General features: G+C 52.6%; 1 non-coding gene across 1 annotated transcript; it reads right to left on the bottom strand.

Moving 5' to 3' along the window:
* Positions 1-16,706: 16,706 nt before the first annotated feature.
* On the bottom strand, positions 16,707-16,870 carry LOC129082990 (U1 spliceosomal RNA). The gene has a single exon (XR_008530454.1). It is a non-coding gene; the product is annotated as a U1 spliceosomal RNA (small nuclear RNA).
* Between the last annotated feature and the right edge of the window lie 515 nt (positions 16,871-17,385).

Raw genomic sequence — 17,385 nt, 5'->3', positions numbered from 1 at the left:
TAAGCCAGGCAGAAGACAAATAGTGTGTAGTTTCACTTGGATGAGGAATCTAAATTGGCCAACTCATAGAAACAGAGTAGAATGGTGGTTGCCAAGGGCTGGGGGTCGGGGGAGGGTAATGGGGGTTGCTGTTCCCTGGGTACAAAGTTCCAGTGACACAAGAGGAGTAAATTCTAGAGACGGGCTGTAGAATGGTACCCGTAGTTAACGATACTGTATTGTACATCTAAAATTTGTTAAGATGGTAGATCTTATGTTCAGTGTTTGTGCTCACACAGAGTATTTTATTGGGTGGTTGTACCAAAGTTTACTTTATTTATCACATGGTTGATGAGCAACTGGGAAGTTTCTAATTTGGGCTGTAATCCTTCATGCGCCTTTGACTGTGTCTTTCTGCACGTCTCTTGGTGAACATTTCTGCCGGGTATATGCCCAGGACTGGAACTGTGGGTCCAAAAGACATGTGCGCAACAGGTTCCAATGTAAATTCCCACCCGACATGGTTCCAAATCCTTGCCGAATTGGCATTCTCTAGCTGTTTGGTTTCAGCTTTGTGTTGCAGCCTCCCTAGGCTGGGCAGGTCCACTCGAGACAGACGGACGAAGATGTGTGGAGCCGGGGGCAGGGGGGGGGGGGGGGGGCTTGACATGCCTTTATTCGGGAGTCACACAGGCCACAACCCCCTGTCTATGTCGGCGCCCCGACTACCTCCCTCTCGCTCTCTGTGAGAAGCCCCTACCTCCTTAAGTACTGGCCCGAACACAGCCGGCTTCAGGACAAAGAGCGAACGCACCTAGCGTGAGCTGCGCATGCGCGCCTACTCAAGGCTAAGGGGCAGTTTACGGCACCCAGGCTGCAGGCCGTGAGACCCAGGCTCAAAGCTGTGGGAACACTGCTCTGTCAGACTCCTTCAAGGTTGTGAGAAGCTGCTCCCCCTAGTTTCCCAGGCATCTGTGTGAGGAAGCCAGACTGCCTCCACTTACCCTACAAGCTTTAAGTTATACTAACAGAAACAAATATAATGTTACCTCCGCGTGTTCTCTCCCACTTGAATGTGGAGTGTCTCTCCCATTCCACCCAAGGGCCCCAGCTCCAGAGCCGTGGTATGTTGGTGCCCCCTGGTGGCCTTGAGGCATTATAACAGGTATGTGGACACCTGATCTCCCCCAGGCCTATGGGTGCTCCTGAGCGAACCACATCTTTGATCTGACCCAGCTCAGCTTGCAAGTTGTTTACTGTAACAACAATTTTAAAACTCCAGTAGTTTAGGGATATTTTCTATTAGGCGTTTTATATATCAGAATTTCAAGTACAGAGTCCAACAGTGGTTTTAATTTTTTTTACAAACAAAATTATGGGCAGATAATTTACTGCCCATTTACTGCCCAGTTATACAAATGTATAAATTTACATTTATAGTAAATGTATCCATTTTAAAATTTCCATTCTAAGACATTTTTAAAATGTTTTTTTTTATAGCACTTGATTTTTCTTTTGGTGGATTCTGCAGAGGGACCCCCAGATACAGCAATTTTGAATTTTATTTTCACAAAATAAAGTCTTGGTGTGGTCTTAAGAAAGACAGCACTGTGTCTACCAAGCCCATCTCCTCCTGAGCAGAGATTTGGCCGAGATTTGCATGTTGGAATGAATCCCTCAGGAGCTTTGAACACACTGGTGCCCAGTTCTCACGCCCAGCGGCACTGCTGAAGTGGCCTGCGGTATAAGAATGTTAAAATGCCAGGTGACCAGGTTGAGACCTGTGGGATCGGAGAGAAAGCAAGTGGCTAGACCTGAAGCTTCCTCTGCAGTGCGCATGCTCTAGGGAGGGACCTGGCAGGCCCTGGCGGACTTGGAGCTGGGGGGCAGGAGCTAACTTGTCTGCTTGGATGGGGAGCTCCTGAGCGCAGACTCGGGTTAAGACGGGTGACGTGTCCAACGCCCGCCTCCCCTCTCACCAGGCCGAGGAGCCAGTGCGCCCGGATTCTGTCTACCTCAGTACTGCACCCTCTGTGCCTCTCAAAGACGCCATTTGTCGCTGCTGGAAAATGGGCTACCGTGTCCATTTTCTCCAATTTCCATCATTGCATCCTAGAAATGGAGATCCATAGAAACCAGAACGAGAAACTGATCCCCTGCCTGGCTCTTCCTCCGGCCCCTCGGATATGGTGCCTTCTTAGTATCTGCTCCATGCTCATTCCCCCTGGACCATGGGACCTCCCGTATCTCTGGGTCCCAATATATCCCATGCTGTTCCCTAGCTATTTCCTGTGACTCAGGCCTGTTGAATTCTGAGGCCCCTGTGGTCCCTTCTGCCCCCTCACTCCTGGGCTCTCCGGACTTCCGTTTGACACCCTTCACCCCTTTCTCTGAGCATCACCAGGCAAGGATACCTCTACCCGCTCCGCTACTGTGTCCACCCCAGAGCACCCAGAGTGGCATTGAGCTTGAACTTCACCCATTTGTTGAAGGTACAATGAACTCTCTTCATATACACACTGAGCCTAAAAGATTCACTTTCTGCAGAGCAAAACACACCGATTCACATATTTAACATGGATGCCATGGAGACCAATAGATCTACAAGGACCACCACAGTTACCACCAAAGATGGACCACTCTGGGGTGTAGGGCTCGTGGTAGGCGCCAGCAAGATCAACAGCGAGCCGATAGCCATGTGACTGATGGTGCACATTTTCCATTAATTAATTAACTTATTTACTCATTTTGCTGCAGCTATGCAAAGAGAAATCCTTGGTCCAGCACTCCCCTGGAAGACGCAGGTATGGGGAAACTCAGATCTGAGCTGAGGGGCAGGCCCAGGAGCTTCTATCGGGGACGGTTCAGGGCACAGCCTGGGCTCAGGAGGCGAGTTGGCGTGGAGCTTCCTGGGAGATGACAGAATCCCGGGCTCAGAGAGAGGGTGGGGGGCAGGGAGCTGGGGAAAGCGGTGAAATGGAACTGAGAGAATGAGCAAGGAAGGGGCCCTGTTCTACTTAATCCAGTCACTTTCTACTCAGCCAGTCAGGACTACCGCAAACTGTCTCCATTGTTCAAAAATCTAATCCGGTTTCCATTCATTCCTGGTCCTTGGGCATCTGGAGGCCCTCCCTTCCTCCGCCTGCCCAGGGTGTGGGTGTGAAACTCATCTCCTCCCTCCTGTCCCCAGGATGTCCTCAGGGACTCCCTGATCTCAGTTCCCTCTCGGGGGACAAGTGGGAAATTCTTACATTTCTTCCTGCCCCTCCTACAACCTCAGGGTTTGATGGAGCTGTGGTTTCTGTGGGTTTCTGTGTGCGTGCGTCCGTGTGTGTGTGTGTGTGTGTGTGTGTGTGTTGGGGGGCGGGGTCCAACCCTACGTGGGTCTGTCAGATAAGCGGGAGGGGCTTTCATTGCATCCTGGCAGGCCGTCTGCCCCTCCCCCACCCTCCGCACTCCCTTCAGAACTCCCACACCCCCAAATCTGATCTAATTCTCTCTGCTCTGCCAAGGCTGGCCCGCCCTAAGAGGATTGGAGCACTGGCTAAATGGGACCGGGGCAAGGTCAGAGAACCGGCTGGGGAGACTCAGGGTCCAGGACGGCCACAAGGGGGCGGCAGAGAGACACAAAAAAAGCAGAGAGAAGGGTTGAGGGGTCATCCTACCCTGCTGGGGTGGGGGTACCCAAGGAGGAAGCTAAATGGGACCCCCACCCAAAATGTGCAGGAGACAGCGTTTACAAGATAACCGTGCACTTCATTAATTTTCAAATTATCAAGCCCCAAACAATGTCCAGAGAAGTTATTAGAATTTGAACAATTGGAGCCAGGTCCCTGGCTCAAAATAATAGAATGAACTGATAACAAAATACGCCCACTGAATCCTGTAAACAGGACAGATTTTAAAATACCACCCAAAATGTCAGGCAATAATAAAGCACTAGAACTGAACCTACGTAAATATGTACCCAAGACCATGATGATTAAAATAAAAACACTTTGTAGAGAACCTTTGTAAAAATGAAAAGAAATAAATGATATACTTAGCTTGGTTTTTTAAAAGATTTTATTTACTTTTAGAGACAGGGGAAGGGAGGGAGAAAGTAGGGAGAGAAACACCAATGTGCAAGAGAAACATGGATCAGCTGCCTCTTGCGTGCTCCCAAGTGGGGACCTGGCCCTCAACCCAGGCACATGCCCTGACTGGGAATTGAACCCCAGACCTCTCAGTTTGCAGGCCGGTGCTCAATCCACCGAGCCACACCTGCCGGGGCTGAATGATAGATTGTAAAGCTCAGTATTGTATAAAGACATCAGTTATCCCCCAAACTATCTATGAATTAAACACAATTCAAGTGAAATGACCAACGAGGCTAGCCTTCGTCCTTTGGAGGGTTCACAGGAAGCTGCACCAAAGCCGAACATCCACCGCGAGCCGCAGTTCCGCTCCTAGACCTGGGGGTCTACAGAAACATCACCTGTGCCCTGAGTGATGCAGCTAGGACTTCAGAACAGCACGAGGTGCGATGGCCACATCATGAACACGTTCGAGTGTTGGGGAAATGGAGGCGCGTTCACGCTCCTGAAGGGTAGCCCAACACCAAGACCCACGAACCATAGCTTCCCACACCCCTCACACACCCACCCCACATGCCCACGGCGCTGGCCAAAGACACCCCGGCCGTGTCTGCCCCCGCAGGGTCTGCAGGACTTTGCTGGGACAGAGTCTCCTGTAGATCCTGCAACATCCTGGGGCCCAAGTCGCTCTCACCAGCAGCATCCTCTCCTCCTTGGTACCCAGACCAGGAGGAGGGCCCTCGCATAGGGTCTTACAGCGAGAGCAGCTCTTTGAAATCAAGGTCTGGAGAGAAATCCTCAGCATTAGAGTCCTCAGGCCAGACTGAGGCCACGGCCAGAGCTGGAGCTGGTGCAACCGGGACCAGATCCTGGGCGCCCTGAGCAGGGTCCCACCAGGCCTGGCTGTTGCTGGAGACGCTGGGCTCTGCTGCTGGGCCGCCTCCAAAGGGGCCGGGTGGAGGCGCGCTGTAGAAACCTGGGGTCTGGGGGAACACAGAGCCCCCAGGGCACACGAGATCCTCAGGGAACACAGGGCCCCAAGGGAAGGCCGGGTCCTCAGCGAACGCAGGACCCGAGGGCAGAACTGGGTCCTCAGGGATCCCCGGGCCCACCGGCGCAGGTGCAGGGGCGCAGGCCCTTGGGCTCTGGGATGAAACGCCGGCTCCCCGGCCTCGCTCTCTGGTTCGTCCGCGCAGCCTAGTCTGTTTGGCCCGGCGGTTCTTGAACCACACCTGGGGAGAGAGGGGACAGGAAGGAAGTGTAAATGGACAGAAGCATCCATCACCCACCTTTGCCCAGGTGTGAGGCGGCTCAGGTGAGAAGGGCGGGTCTCGCTCCATTGGCTCAGTGGCACCGGGGAGGCTCAGAGGACAGAGGGCTGGGACTTGGAGGTCTAGGTCCGGGGAGACCACGGGGGCATCTGCCTGGCTGGATTGCGTTGGCCAGTTTGCGAGGGGGACTCGAGGCCCAGCCCTGGGCCCACATGGTGGCCCCTTGCTGTGGGGATGGCCCAGGGCAGCTCCCCTGGCCTCGTTGCACTCCCCACCTGCCGCTCAGGGGGGCGGGGAGGTGGCGGATACCTGCACTTGGTGCTCCTGGAGGCTCAGGCTGGCCGCCAGCGCCTCGCGCTCCTCGTAGGACGGGTAATGGTTGCCCTCGAAGAACTTCTCCAGCTCCTCCCGCTGCTCCACGCTGTACACCGTGCGCTGCTGCCGCCGCCGCCTCGGGGGCATCGAGGGCACCAAGCAACCTGGATGAAGAGGAACACGGGGTGACGGGAGCCCACAGACAGCCCCCAGCCTGCGGGCGCCCTCCCTCTGCCGGGGCCTGGCCACCGTGAGCAGATGGCGGAGGCCGGGGGCCCAGGCCTGAGGGCCGCGGACACAGTGTGGCGGTTACAGTGTGGCGCCCGACCAGCTGCCGGACCCTCCGCCTTCCCGCCGCAGCCTCTGACCGGCCTGCGCCTCAGTGTCCGCATCTCTGAAATGGGTCTGATAACAGCGCCTGCTTTCCTCGGCAGCTGGCGGCTGGCGGCTCGCCCGGCCCTCGCCACGCTCCACTCAATGCCGGGGGCCACTGTGACACTTGCAGGAGGCCACTGCTCGTCACGCCGCCGAAAATATCGTTCCATCCTCTCCAGGCTCACTCGGTCCTCCCAGACAGGCGGGTCCTCATCTGGGTGCCCGGGAGCCCCGCAGCCTCAGCCCCAGGGCACCGCTGGCACAGCCTTCCCCCTGCGCCCCTTGCCCCCACCCGCTCCCCGGTCGGCCCAGGCTCACCCTCTGGAGACCCGCGTCCTTCCATTCTCAATGCTGCTGGGCCTGCTGCGTTTGATGCTCTGTCCATTAGGCCTGGGGTTTAAATATCACCTGGGTGGGACCCAGGGGGTCCTGGGACCATCATCCCCTGCCCTTAGCTCCGCCCCCATCGGGAAACTCAGTCATTGATTAATCCTTTCATGGAGCACCCACTGCGTGGGGGGCCTTGTCCTGGGGACTGGAAACCCCCAGGGGCAAGACAGCCTTGGGCTGTAGCTCCTGGAGGGGGTGGGGTGGGGTGGGGTAGGGATGGGGGATGGGGGTGTGCGGTAGAGAGTGGGGGTCCCAGCCGGTCCTCGCTGCGCGGTCTCCATCGCTGGAAACGCCCCTCCAGCGGGCCAGCCGCGGCCCCGGGCTCATCCTCTCCCTTCCCGCCCGGGCGTCCTGCCTCTCCCGCCACCCAGCAGCCTCCTCCCGGTCCCCGTCCGGAGCCCGCTGGCGCTTCTCCAGCCCGTTCTCCAACTTGTCCCCCGGGCCCGGAGCCGGGCAGGGTTCACACACGCCGGCGCTGACCATGGCTTGCATTCGGCGGGGCTGGTTTTCCCACGCGATGGCGGTGCCCACGCGGCGCGGGTGGGCAGTTGGCCAATGTCCCTTGCGAATGGATGAACCGGGTTCTGTTCTGTGTGTTCCCGGTCACCCGGACCAGCCCCTCGGAGCGGCACAGACGCGCGTCTAAACGTCAGACTGGACTCGTTGCCTGTCCAGGGCCTGTTGGGGACGCGGGTCAGGCGTGAGCGCGAGGGCCAGTGCTCATCCCCGGGGACTTTTATTATAATCGACGTGCGTGACAATTCTCTAGGGGGCCAAGTACAAAAAGCAACAAAGCAAAGCGATCTCGTCGTTGGAGTCGCCTCGCAGCCTGAACTGCCGCCTCCTGCCCCGCGGTGCCTTCTGCTCTCTCGGGACATCTCTCCTGCTCCTTGGGAACACCGGCCCGGGACGGCTGAGGGCCCCGACGCCCGCAAGCGGTAACCCAGCAATTGCTGGGTCTACAAACTGTGAGCAGAGACCCCTGCTCCCTAGCGTGGAAAGGAAGATAAATGTAGCATTCTGCTGATTCGATCGGCAAAGATGAGAGGCGGGATCCTGCCCGGGCTTGGCGGCTGGCGGGGGTGGGGTGGGAGGGGCCAGCCCTCCATCTTTTGGCGTGTAGTTTGTTTCTGAGGCAGACTTGGGGACATCTGCCAATGTCCCTCAGCCAAAGACCATCAGGAGGACACTGGAGAGGAATCTGTTCTGTCCAGACTCCTAGGAGACTCATCTTCTGACAGAACCTTCCTGGGGTCAGGGGTCAAGGGTCAGGGTACACCTGGCTGTCAAAGTTCCCTGTTCAACCAACGAGCTGGAAATTACCTGGGAGATCAAATTCAAAATCAAATAAAACATACAGACATTTTTATTTAGGGCTAGCTCATAATTTTGACCTGCTATTTGTGCTCTGTTCTGGAAGATAAATACCACAAGCCATCAGTCTTCTTCCCTAACAGGCAGACAAGCCTGATAACCACTCCCAATAACCTTGCTGGAGGCGGGGAAAGCCCTCAGGGGTTGGGAAGGTAGCATTTATTGGGCCAATAAAGGTGTGAACAGAGGGACCAGCTCACTGATACTATCCCTGGTGGCGCTAATCACAGTAGCCAAAAAAGGAGAAAGAAACCGAAACCACTGCCAACTGACGAAGGGAGAAACAAAGCATCATGTATTCACACAATGGAATCTTATTTAACCATAGAAAGAAGTGAAATGCTGACCAATGTCACAACAGGGATGAACCTCCCAACACAACACAAAAGGGCCTATATGTGCCGTGCGTTCATCTCCAGAACAGACGGTTCCCTAGAGGCAGGGGTAGTAGGGGAGTGGTTGCCAGGAGCTGGGGGAGGGGAATTGGGAGGAACTGGTGATATGGAATATGGGGTTTCTGTCTGGGGTGATGAAAAGATTCTCAAATTGATTGCGATGATGGATGCATCGATAAACTGAAAAACGTTGAATTGCATTCCTTTAATCGGCGAGTTTTACTGCATGGACATATAGCAGTAACAGGTACACGAAAGCAATGCTCACTTTATTGTCCATTGAATTGATTAAGATAAGAGAGATGGATTGCGGCCAGGCCCCGCGCGGCGCCAGATGGGAGGCGGCTTTCTCTTGCCATTGATGGAGTGCCGGCTGGTGAAAGAATTTGGGAGATTCTGGGAGCCTGAGTGGGTGACAGCTGATAGAGGATCAAATGGGCAGAGTATCTTTGACTCAATAGTTTTATCATTTAAAAAAAAATTATTCTGGGAGAATTCCTGTCCACTGTGAACATGCACAAATACATTTTTTGAGCTATCAATGAACCGAGTTTATTGAATTAATGCGTGTCCGTGAGTAAGAGAAACAGTTAAATAATTCTTGGCAATGTCAGACTACGTGCCTGTTAAAATGCATCAGGGGTAGGACTTTTAGTAACAACTGAAGATTTTCAGCCTGTTGCATGTGGTGTGTGCCCGGTGGAGGGAGGCCTGGCTTCCTTTTGCCAAAGTGAATGTGTTCTGAACACAGGGCCCTTGTCAGACTTTGCCCCCGAACCCCCTTGTTTAGACCGAGAAAAGCCCCCAGTGGATGACCAATGATGAGCGGGCCTGCGGTTTTTGACAGGGAGTAATGTCTCATTGCTGAAAACATACTCATGCAATTAGCACATGCAAAAAAGACCCCACGTGTACGCACATGTACGTTAGATATTTCCCGGCAAGCCCTGGTTCTGGGCCTCCCAGGGCGGTTGTCCGGCCTCTTGCCCTCAAGATGCTCACAGACACCGGGCGCCTCCTGCCCCCTCGGTGCACGCGGCATCACTCCGTGGGGGGAGGGGCGAAAAGGGGGAGGGGCAGGAGATCAAGCTGGGCTTTGAAGACAATGACGGACAGCTGGAGAGGTGGGAGTGGGGGAGTTGGTGTCTGTCTTCTAGAACCTTCTGGCCTAGCTGTCCTTCTTCATTGGGGTTCCTCCCTGTGTCTCTAGATATTGCTCTCTGCCTCCTCTTTCATTCAGAAGTACAGTCGGCCCCCGCATTTGTGGATTCCGGATTCGGGGGTTCCCTGATGCCGGGGGCTCGTGCGCATGCTCTGCCTTCCTGCCCTGTAGACACACGTCTGCCAGGTATACTCAGTGCCACAATGTTTGCATTTCTCGGCCTTTAAAAATTGAGGCAAAATACGCATAACATAGTATTTATCACTTTAACCATCTGTAAGTATACAGTTCAGTGGCGTGACATACATTCCCGACCCTGCGCAGCTGTCACCGCTACCTACACCCGAAAGCTTTGCGCGTCGCCCCCCGCAGAAACCGCATATCCTTGCGACGCCAGACGCCCCCACCCTCCGCACAGCCCCTTGTGTAACCTCTGCTCCACTTCTGTCTCTGTGAATCTGACTAAGTTCCTCATATACGTGGAATCATACACTACTTGTCCTTCTGTGTCGGGTTTATTTCACTGGGCAGAATGTCTTTTTTTCCTCTGTGCTGTAGCGTATTAGAAATTTCGTTCCTTTTCACGGCTGACTAATACTCCGTTGTCTGCATATGCTGCCTGTCCTTTCTCCGTTCACCCACTGACGGGCACTGGGTCGCTTCCACCCTGGGCTGCGGTGAATAGTGCACCTGTGACTGTGGATGCCCAAACAGCCGTCTGAGTGCCGGCTCCCAGTTCTCTCGGGTGTAACCCGGCGGTGGAAGTGCTGGGCCGTTGGGTATTTCTCTGCTTTTTTCTGGTGATTTTGCGGCTTAACATGGTCCCCACGCATAGCTGTTGTCCCTAAGCATACGCGGGCTCTGATGTGCCTTACTGAGAAAGAAAAAATACGCTGGATAAGCTTCCTCAGGCACAGCTTTGAGTGCTGGTGGCCGTGAGTTCAACGTGAAAGAGCCCACTGTATATATTACATAAGGTCTCCATACACAGAAATGCACATAAAACAAGGTGACGTGCCAATCAGTTGATGAAAATGTGAGCAGGGGCTCACAGGAATGTAGGGGCAGAAATGAATCCATTGTTTTGGTGTTTGAGGTGAATTTATAGAACATAACTACTCCGCCCTGGCTGGGTGGCTGGGCTGATTGGAGGAAGTACAGCAAAAGATTTCAGGTTCACGCTGCTATTGCGGGCTCCGTCCCTGGTTGGGGCACATGGGAAGGCAATGGATTGATGCTTCTCTCTCACATCAATGTGCGTTTCTCTCTCTCTCTCTCTCTCTTTCTCTCCCCCTCCCCCAAATCAATAAACATATCAACACATCCTCGGGTGAGGATTAAAAAAAGAAAGAATATAACTTCACAAAGAATCACAAAGCCTATTAAAAGTGAGCTCAGAGCGTTAAGGAAGGTGGGGCAAGGTCTGGGCGCCAGGTAGGGAGGAGGTCCGAAAACTCCCAGCAAAGTGCAGGGACACCAGGAAGGGCTGGTTCCCTGAGCAGCTTCCTGCCTCAGCGCCTCACCCCCGCCCTGTTCCGAAGGTCTCAGAAGGAATGCGGTTGCTGGGATTTGAGTTCCTGGGCGCTCACTGCAGGACAGTGCCCCTGGCATGAGGCCCTGAGCTTTCAGCAAATGCTGAAGAAAAACCCACCCTCAAGGGCGGGCCACTTGCTGCGCCGTTCAAACATCCCCTCTAACCAGGGTCCACCCTACCGCAGGCGGAGGCCTGGGGGCTCCTCAGGGCAGCCCCAGGGCAACCTCACTGCAGCCTCTCAAGCCTCATGCTTCCTACTCAAGACTCCCCCAGCCGTGGAGAGAACCAAGGAACTGCCAACATCTGTTCTATAGAGGCACACATGCCGCATGCCGCCCTGGCCGGTGTCGCTCAGCGGATTGAGCGGCGGCCGGAGAACCAAAAGGTCGCCGGTCGGATTCCGACCAGCGCACAAGCCTGGGTTGCGAGCCAGGTCCCCGGTAGGGGGCGCGCGAGAGGCAACCAGACACTGATGTTTCCTTTTTCTCTTCCCTTCCCTTCCCTCTAAAAAGACATAAATAAAAGCTTAAAAAAAAATATAGATACACATGCCATGAATTAATAATTCTGGAGGAGAAAGTGGGGCCCACAGAGATTGGAGGGAGGTTCTAAAAGAGCAGACAGGAGCGTTAGGCTGCAGAGTGACCAAGAGTGTGAGAGTCCAAGTGGGAAAATACTTCCCAGGCGCAGGGGAACAAGACACCGCGGCTTCCAGGTGCCCTCTCTGACCCTCGGTGTCCTCCTCTCTCTGCCCTCAGGCTGCCCTCTCACTGCCCCTGTCTCCAGCGGGGGTCTCAGTGTGAGGGAAACCGCAGACCCTCTCGTATCATCTCTGATAGGCACAAGTTTCCATTCTGCCCCACGGTCTGTCCGCTCTCCGCCTCTCCACCCCCGACGCACATACACATAGCCTGTCGCTCGCCCATCCCCCAAATCTGATCTAATTCTCTCTCTGCTCTGCCAGGGCTGGCCTGGCCTAAGAGGATTGGAGCATTTGCTAAATGGGACCAGGACAGGGTCAGAGAACCGGCTGGGGGAGACGAAGGGGCCAGGACGGCCACAGCGGGGAGGCAGAGGAGATGGAGCAGCGGGGCAGAGGGAAGGGTGAGGGAATAGAGGGGTCGCGGTCCCCAGCTGTGCAGGAAACATCACTAAAGGGTTAGGAGGATGGCAACACTTGATGTTTAAAATTTATCCTGATGCCCTGGCTGGTGTGGTTCAGTGGACTGAACGTCAGCCTGCAAACCAAAGGGTTGCTGGTTCTATCCCCAGTCCGGACACAGGCCTGGGTTGCCAGCCAGGTTCCCAGTAGCAGGTATGAGAAAGGCAACCGTGCATTGCTGTTTCTCTCCCTCTCTTTCCCCCTCCTTTCCCCTCTGTCTAAAAATAAAAATTAAAAAATAAATAAATAAATTTATCCTGAACCTAAATCCTGATTTCCTACCAGTTCTCCTGTCTTTGTCCCCCTGGGGGCCACAGGTAGTGCCGGAGGCTGGGAAAACGAGGCTCTGGGGGCGTCTGAGCCGGAGATGAAAGAGAGATGGCCTGGGAGTTCATGCCCTGAGAAAGTTCTGGAAGGGTCTGATCTGCCAGGAATCTATGCAGAGCCTGGGCTCTCTGACATGAGTGATCTTGCAGCTTTAGGGTGTCCAAGTATAAAGCATTAAAGAAAAAAAGATATTCTTTGATCCTCACCCGAAGATATGTTTATTGTTTTGAGAGAGAGAAACATCCATCAGTTGCCTCCCAGAGGCGCCCCGACACAGGATGGACCGAAACCTTTCCGTGTGCGGGAGGGCCCTCCGATCAACTGCACCAGCTGGCCAGGGCAAGAAAAAATGTTAATGCACGATGTTAAATACATTTTTAATCAATTTGAATATATTTTTTAAACTCCTCTAATTCAGTTTGTAACACAGTAAGCAGTGAGAGACGCAACTGATAGCAACAGCACGTCTCTGGGTCCTCGGCAGCTTCGGAGAGCTGGAGCGGCTCAGGCATGTCTGCCTCGGCAGAAGACCCCTTCGGCCCCCGGCCGCGTGCGGCAGGGACATCGAGGGCACGGTTTTGTCGGGCAGACAGGCGCAGGCCCAAATATCGCTCCTGTTCATCATTAACTGTGTGTCCCCGGCAGGCACTCCGAGTCTGCTTTCCCCTGTGAAGGCCGGCGGTGGCAGCCCCCGCCCCCGGAGCAAACGGCCCGCCCAGCGCTCTGACCACCCGCGTGGGGGCTACGGTCGCCGGTGGGAACGCGCTCCTCAGTCCCCATCAGGACTGAGGCCCTCGTTTCTCCGGGTTCCAAGGCTCCTGGGATGGGGAGCTTTGGCCTGGTTTTATGGGAGCCCTGAGTGTCCCCATGGTTCAGTCACTGCAGCGTTAATGTCCCCAGGACCTGGTCTAGTACCACAGGCTCCGCAAGCCCTGTTGGAGCCCAGGGAGTTTTATATATAACATATAAAATATAATAATAACATAATATATAATGTGAAACAACACCTATGTATGTGTTTATCTATTTGTATCTTTTTTCATTTTGTTGTTCAGGTATAGCTGTCTCCATTTTCCTGTGTATCTCTTTTACGTGTGAAAAAAGTACATCTTGATGAATCTTCACAAAGTGAACCCAATTTACCGGCACCTAGAACGAGACACGAACACCATCGGCACCCCAGAAGCCCGTCTCTGTCCCCCAACTTGCCCCCTCCTCCCGACCAATGGCAAGCACTCTCTGGCTGCCAGATTTTGCCACTTGCGTGAACTGGAGCGCGCCTCACGCCCATTCCCTCCCCTCTCCCGTCTCTCCACTGCACGCTCTATTCTATTTGGCTCCTTTGGTTCAGCATCAGGGTTGTGAAATCCATTTGCGTCCTGTGTGTCTCGTGATTCATTCCTTTTTATTGCAGAAAAGCAGCTGTTCTCAAAGGGTCTTTGACAAATGCTTTTCTCCTATACCCTACCAAGATACAGAACATTTTCACCACCCGGAAAGCTCCCTCCTGCCACTTTGCAGTCCGTACCCCCTCTCCTCGGGGGGCAATTACTTTTCTGACTTAAAACAGATAGAGAGAGCGCTAACTCGCATACCATAAAATTCACCGTTTTAAAGTCTGCCATTCAGTGGAGTTTTGTGCGTTCACAATGCCACGCACTCATCGCCACTACCTAGCTGCAGAATATTTTTGCCCCCACCAAAAGAAACCCTCTCCCATTAAGTCCTCTCCATTCTCCATCCTCCCCCGCCACCCCAGCCTCTGGCTACCATTTTCTTATTTAACATTTTTTGTGTATCGTTTTTCAATCCTTGCTCGAGGATATAAATACTGACTTTAGAAAGGAAGGGGGAGAGAGAGAGAGAAACATTGATCGGATGCCTCCTGTACGTGCCTTGACCCAGGAAACAAACGTGAAACCTAGGTACGTGCCCTGACTGGGCATTGAACGCACAACCTTTTGGGGTGCAGGTAAACGCTCCAACCAACGGAGCCACCCAGCCCAGCGCTTGTGTGTTCTCTCTCTCTCTCTCTCTCTCTCTTTCTCTCTCTCTCTTTTAATATATCATCTTTATTATATTTTTTTCCATTGCCATTTAGTCCCTTTATACCTCCCTCCTCTATGTGTCCTTGAACTTGGTAATTCTACAGTCTGATACGTCTTTTCTAACACCTCCAAGTGATTAACTCGATTCTGACACCATCTGTCTGGAGACAGTGTTACCTTGAACATAAAAAGTCTTTTCAAACTGAGAGAGGAATAAATGTTTATTGGAGATCAATAAGAATAAGAAGCTCTGCAGGGCGCAAGGGTTCAGACAGAAGCCCAACTAGAGTTCCAATTCGGAGACAAAGGCGGCGGCGGGGGGGGGGGGGGGCGGGGGGGGCGGGGGGGGCGGGATTTATGAGAAAGACAAGGGGACAATGACAGCAAGAGAAGGAAGGAGTTTCTCCTGGTGCAGATAACACAGTTACGTAAATTCTAAACAGGGTTTTTAATTTTCACCCCACTAGTCCTCAGCCTGAGGCCAACGTGCTCTCTGTAAACAGTCCTTTGGGACAACAAGATCGCGGAGGCCCAGCTCAAGGGTCATTTTGCCCTGTTTTTAACATTCCAGGGGTTTGGGGTATAAGATGCTCAAAGCCTTTCTTCTGAGAGGGCCACTTGGCTCCATTTCAAAGTGGCTCCGTTTCTGCCGTTGTTTACAAGAGCGACCTGTCCCACGGGCTAAGAGCTCAGCCCCACAAGACTCCCCCGCCCCCTTCAGAAAACCTTGCAAGTCCTGGTTGTCACCTGTGGTCCTGCCCAACCGGCTATAAATGGGATGGTCCCATGACCTCCTCTTTGGTTTTCTCAACCTACAATTTTTCAGGAGCAATAATCAGGCAAAAGATTTTTATCTGGGATCAAGGAATGGCAAGTCTGGATTCACAGATCTGGGTAGCAACCCAAAGAGTATCCCACTTGGGAGCAAAGTCAGGTTTAAAAAAAAAAAATAGGAAAAAGAAAAAAGGAATGTGTGCATGAGTTGTTTAGAAAGAGTTTTGATTGTGTTGGAAGCAGAAAGCTAGTCTTGACCGAACAGGAGTGGTTTGCTAAAGCTATCGCTAAGCCAAAGTCCAATGACTGTAGCAAGTGGCAGGCATTTTCTGCAGAGTCCTTGAAATATTTGTGGATTGGCCCAGTTTAAAAGTTCATGGCTCCACCTGGTGAGGACAGGCATGAGGTCCACTTCCTTAGTGGCCTCCCACCTCCATTTAAAAACCCTTGACGTAAGTGACTCCATTTTACTTCGCCTTTCACAGGTTTGATGAAGTTGCTAGAGCAGCTCACAGCACTCAGGAAACCATTTACTTACTAGATTCCCCATTTATTATAAAAGGAGATGAAAGGGTAAGAACAGCTAGTTGAATGGGGTATGTTTGGCAAGGTCCAGAAGGGCCCCAAACATAGGAACTTCTGTCACTGGGCAACTTGGGGCATGACACCCTCCGGGCACGCGCATGTGTTCTGGTTCACCAACCTAGAAGCTCTCAGAGCCCCATCTTTTTGGGTTTTTATGGCTGCTCCATTACATAGGCGTAGTTGATTGCATCATTGGCTGTTGGCAATTAAGCTCAAACTCCAGACACTCTCAAGTCCCAGGAGGTGGGGGTGGGGAGAACTAAAATTCCCGCCCTCTAATCCTGTGTTGCTTTCCCTGGCAAGCAGCCCATCCATAGATCATGAGCGGCTTTCCAAAAGGAATCTCAATAGCATAACAAAAGATACCTTTATCAGTCTCATCACAGGGAATTCGAAGGGTTTGAGAAGCTCTGCCGCCAGGACTGGGTCTAAGACAAACACGTATTTCTTATTATAAATCACAACATGACGTGCGGTGTGCTCTCTGTGTGTCTGGCCTCGCTCAGCATAATGTTGCTCAGCACAGGAACCACCTGTGAGTTGTACACGCAGCAGACAGTTCCTTTTGCACTGCTGAGTAGTATTCCATTTTATGCCTGTGTTAGAGTCTATTCTTTTACAGCTTGATAGACATTTGAGTTGTTTCCCATTTGGGACCAGTATTTGGTCTTTAGGTGATTTCATCATTGTGCGAACATCGTAGAATACACTTGCACAAACCTAGATGGTCTAGCGTAGCACCTGCCTAAGCTGTATGGTCCAGCTAGCCTATCGCTCCTGAGTGACAAATCTGTTATTGTGCAAAACAACATGAGGTTAATTCAAGTGCAAGAGAAAATGTTTCGACCAAGAGAGACGGTAAACACGAGATGTATGAGGTTGCTGCTGGTGTGACATGGTGTACTGTCTTACAACACACTTTTTCTTTTCTTCTTTTTCCAGGGGAGAGCGCGAACACAGTCGCCCACCACCACAAATTACGCAGGCGAGTTTCCCACACTTGGGGATATCGCAGAGGTCGGCACACCCAGAGAGCAATGGGTGAGCCTCGCCCTGGGAAAACCATCTTCACGATCATGGGACCTCCCCTGCCAGGTAAGTATACAGCACACTTTTTTCATAAGTAGAAAGAAAGAGTACACTCTAAAATCATGATAAAAAGTCCTCAGCTGGTTGAGCATCATCCCATGAACTGAAAGGTCACTAGTTCAATTCCTGGTCAGGGCACATACCCGGGTGGCAGGTTTGGTCCCCGGGGGCAAAGGGAAAGCAAACCAATCAATGTTTCTCTCTCACATAGATGCTTCTCACCCTCTCTTTCTCCCTCCCTTCCCCTCTTTCTAAAACAAAAAATAAAAAATATATATATATACTATATAAAATCATGACGAAATGTATAGCATAATAAATACATAAACCAGTAACATCGTCATATATTATCATTATCAAGTATTACCTACTATACAGAATTGCTGGACTTTTATATGACTGATGGAGGAGCAGGCTTGTTTACACCAACTTCACCACAAACACCCGAGTAAGGAGTTACGCTACAACATTAAGAATGCTACAATGTCATTAGGCATAGGAATTCTTCAGCCCCTTTACAATCTATAGG

The sequence above is a fragment of the Pteronotus mesoamericanus genome, unplaced genomic scaffold (assembly GCF_021234165.1).
Source record: "Pteronotus mesoamericanus isolate MK-2021 breed Mesoamerican mustached bat unplaced genomic scaffold, CSHL_Meso_final scaffold_137, whole genome shotgun sequence".
Classification (NCBI taxonomy): Eukaryota; Metazoa; Chordata; class Mammalia; order Chiroptera; family Mormoopidae; genus Pteronotus; species Pteronotus mesoamericanus.
This window is presented reverse-complemented; position numbering and strand designations above follow the sequence as displayed.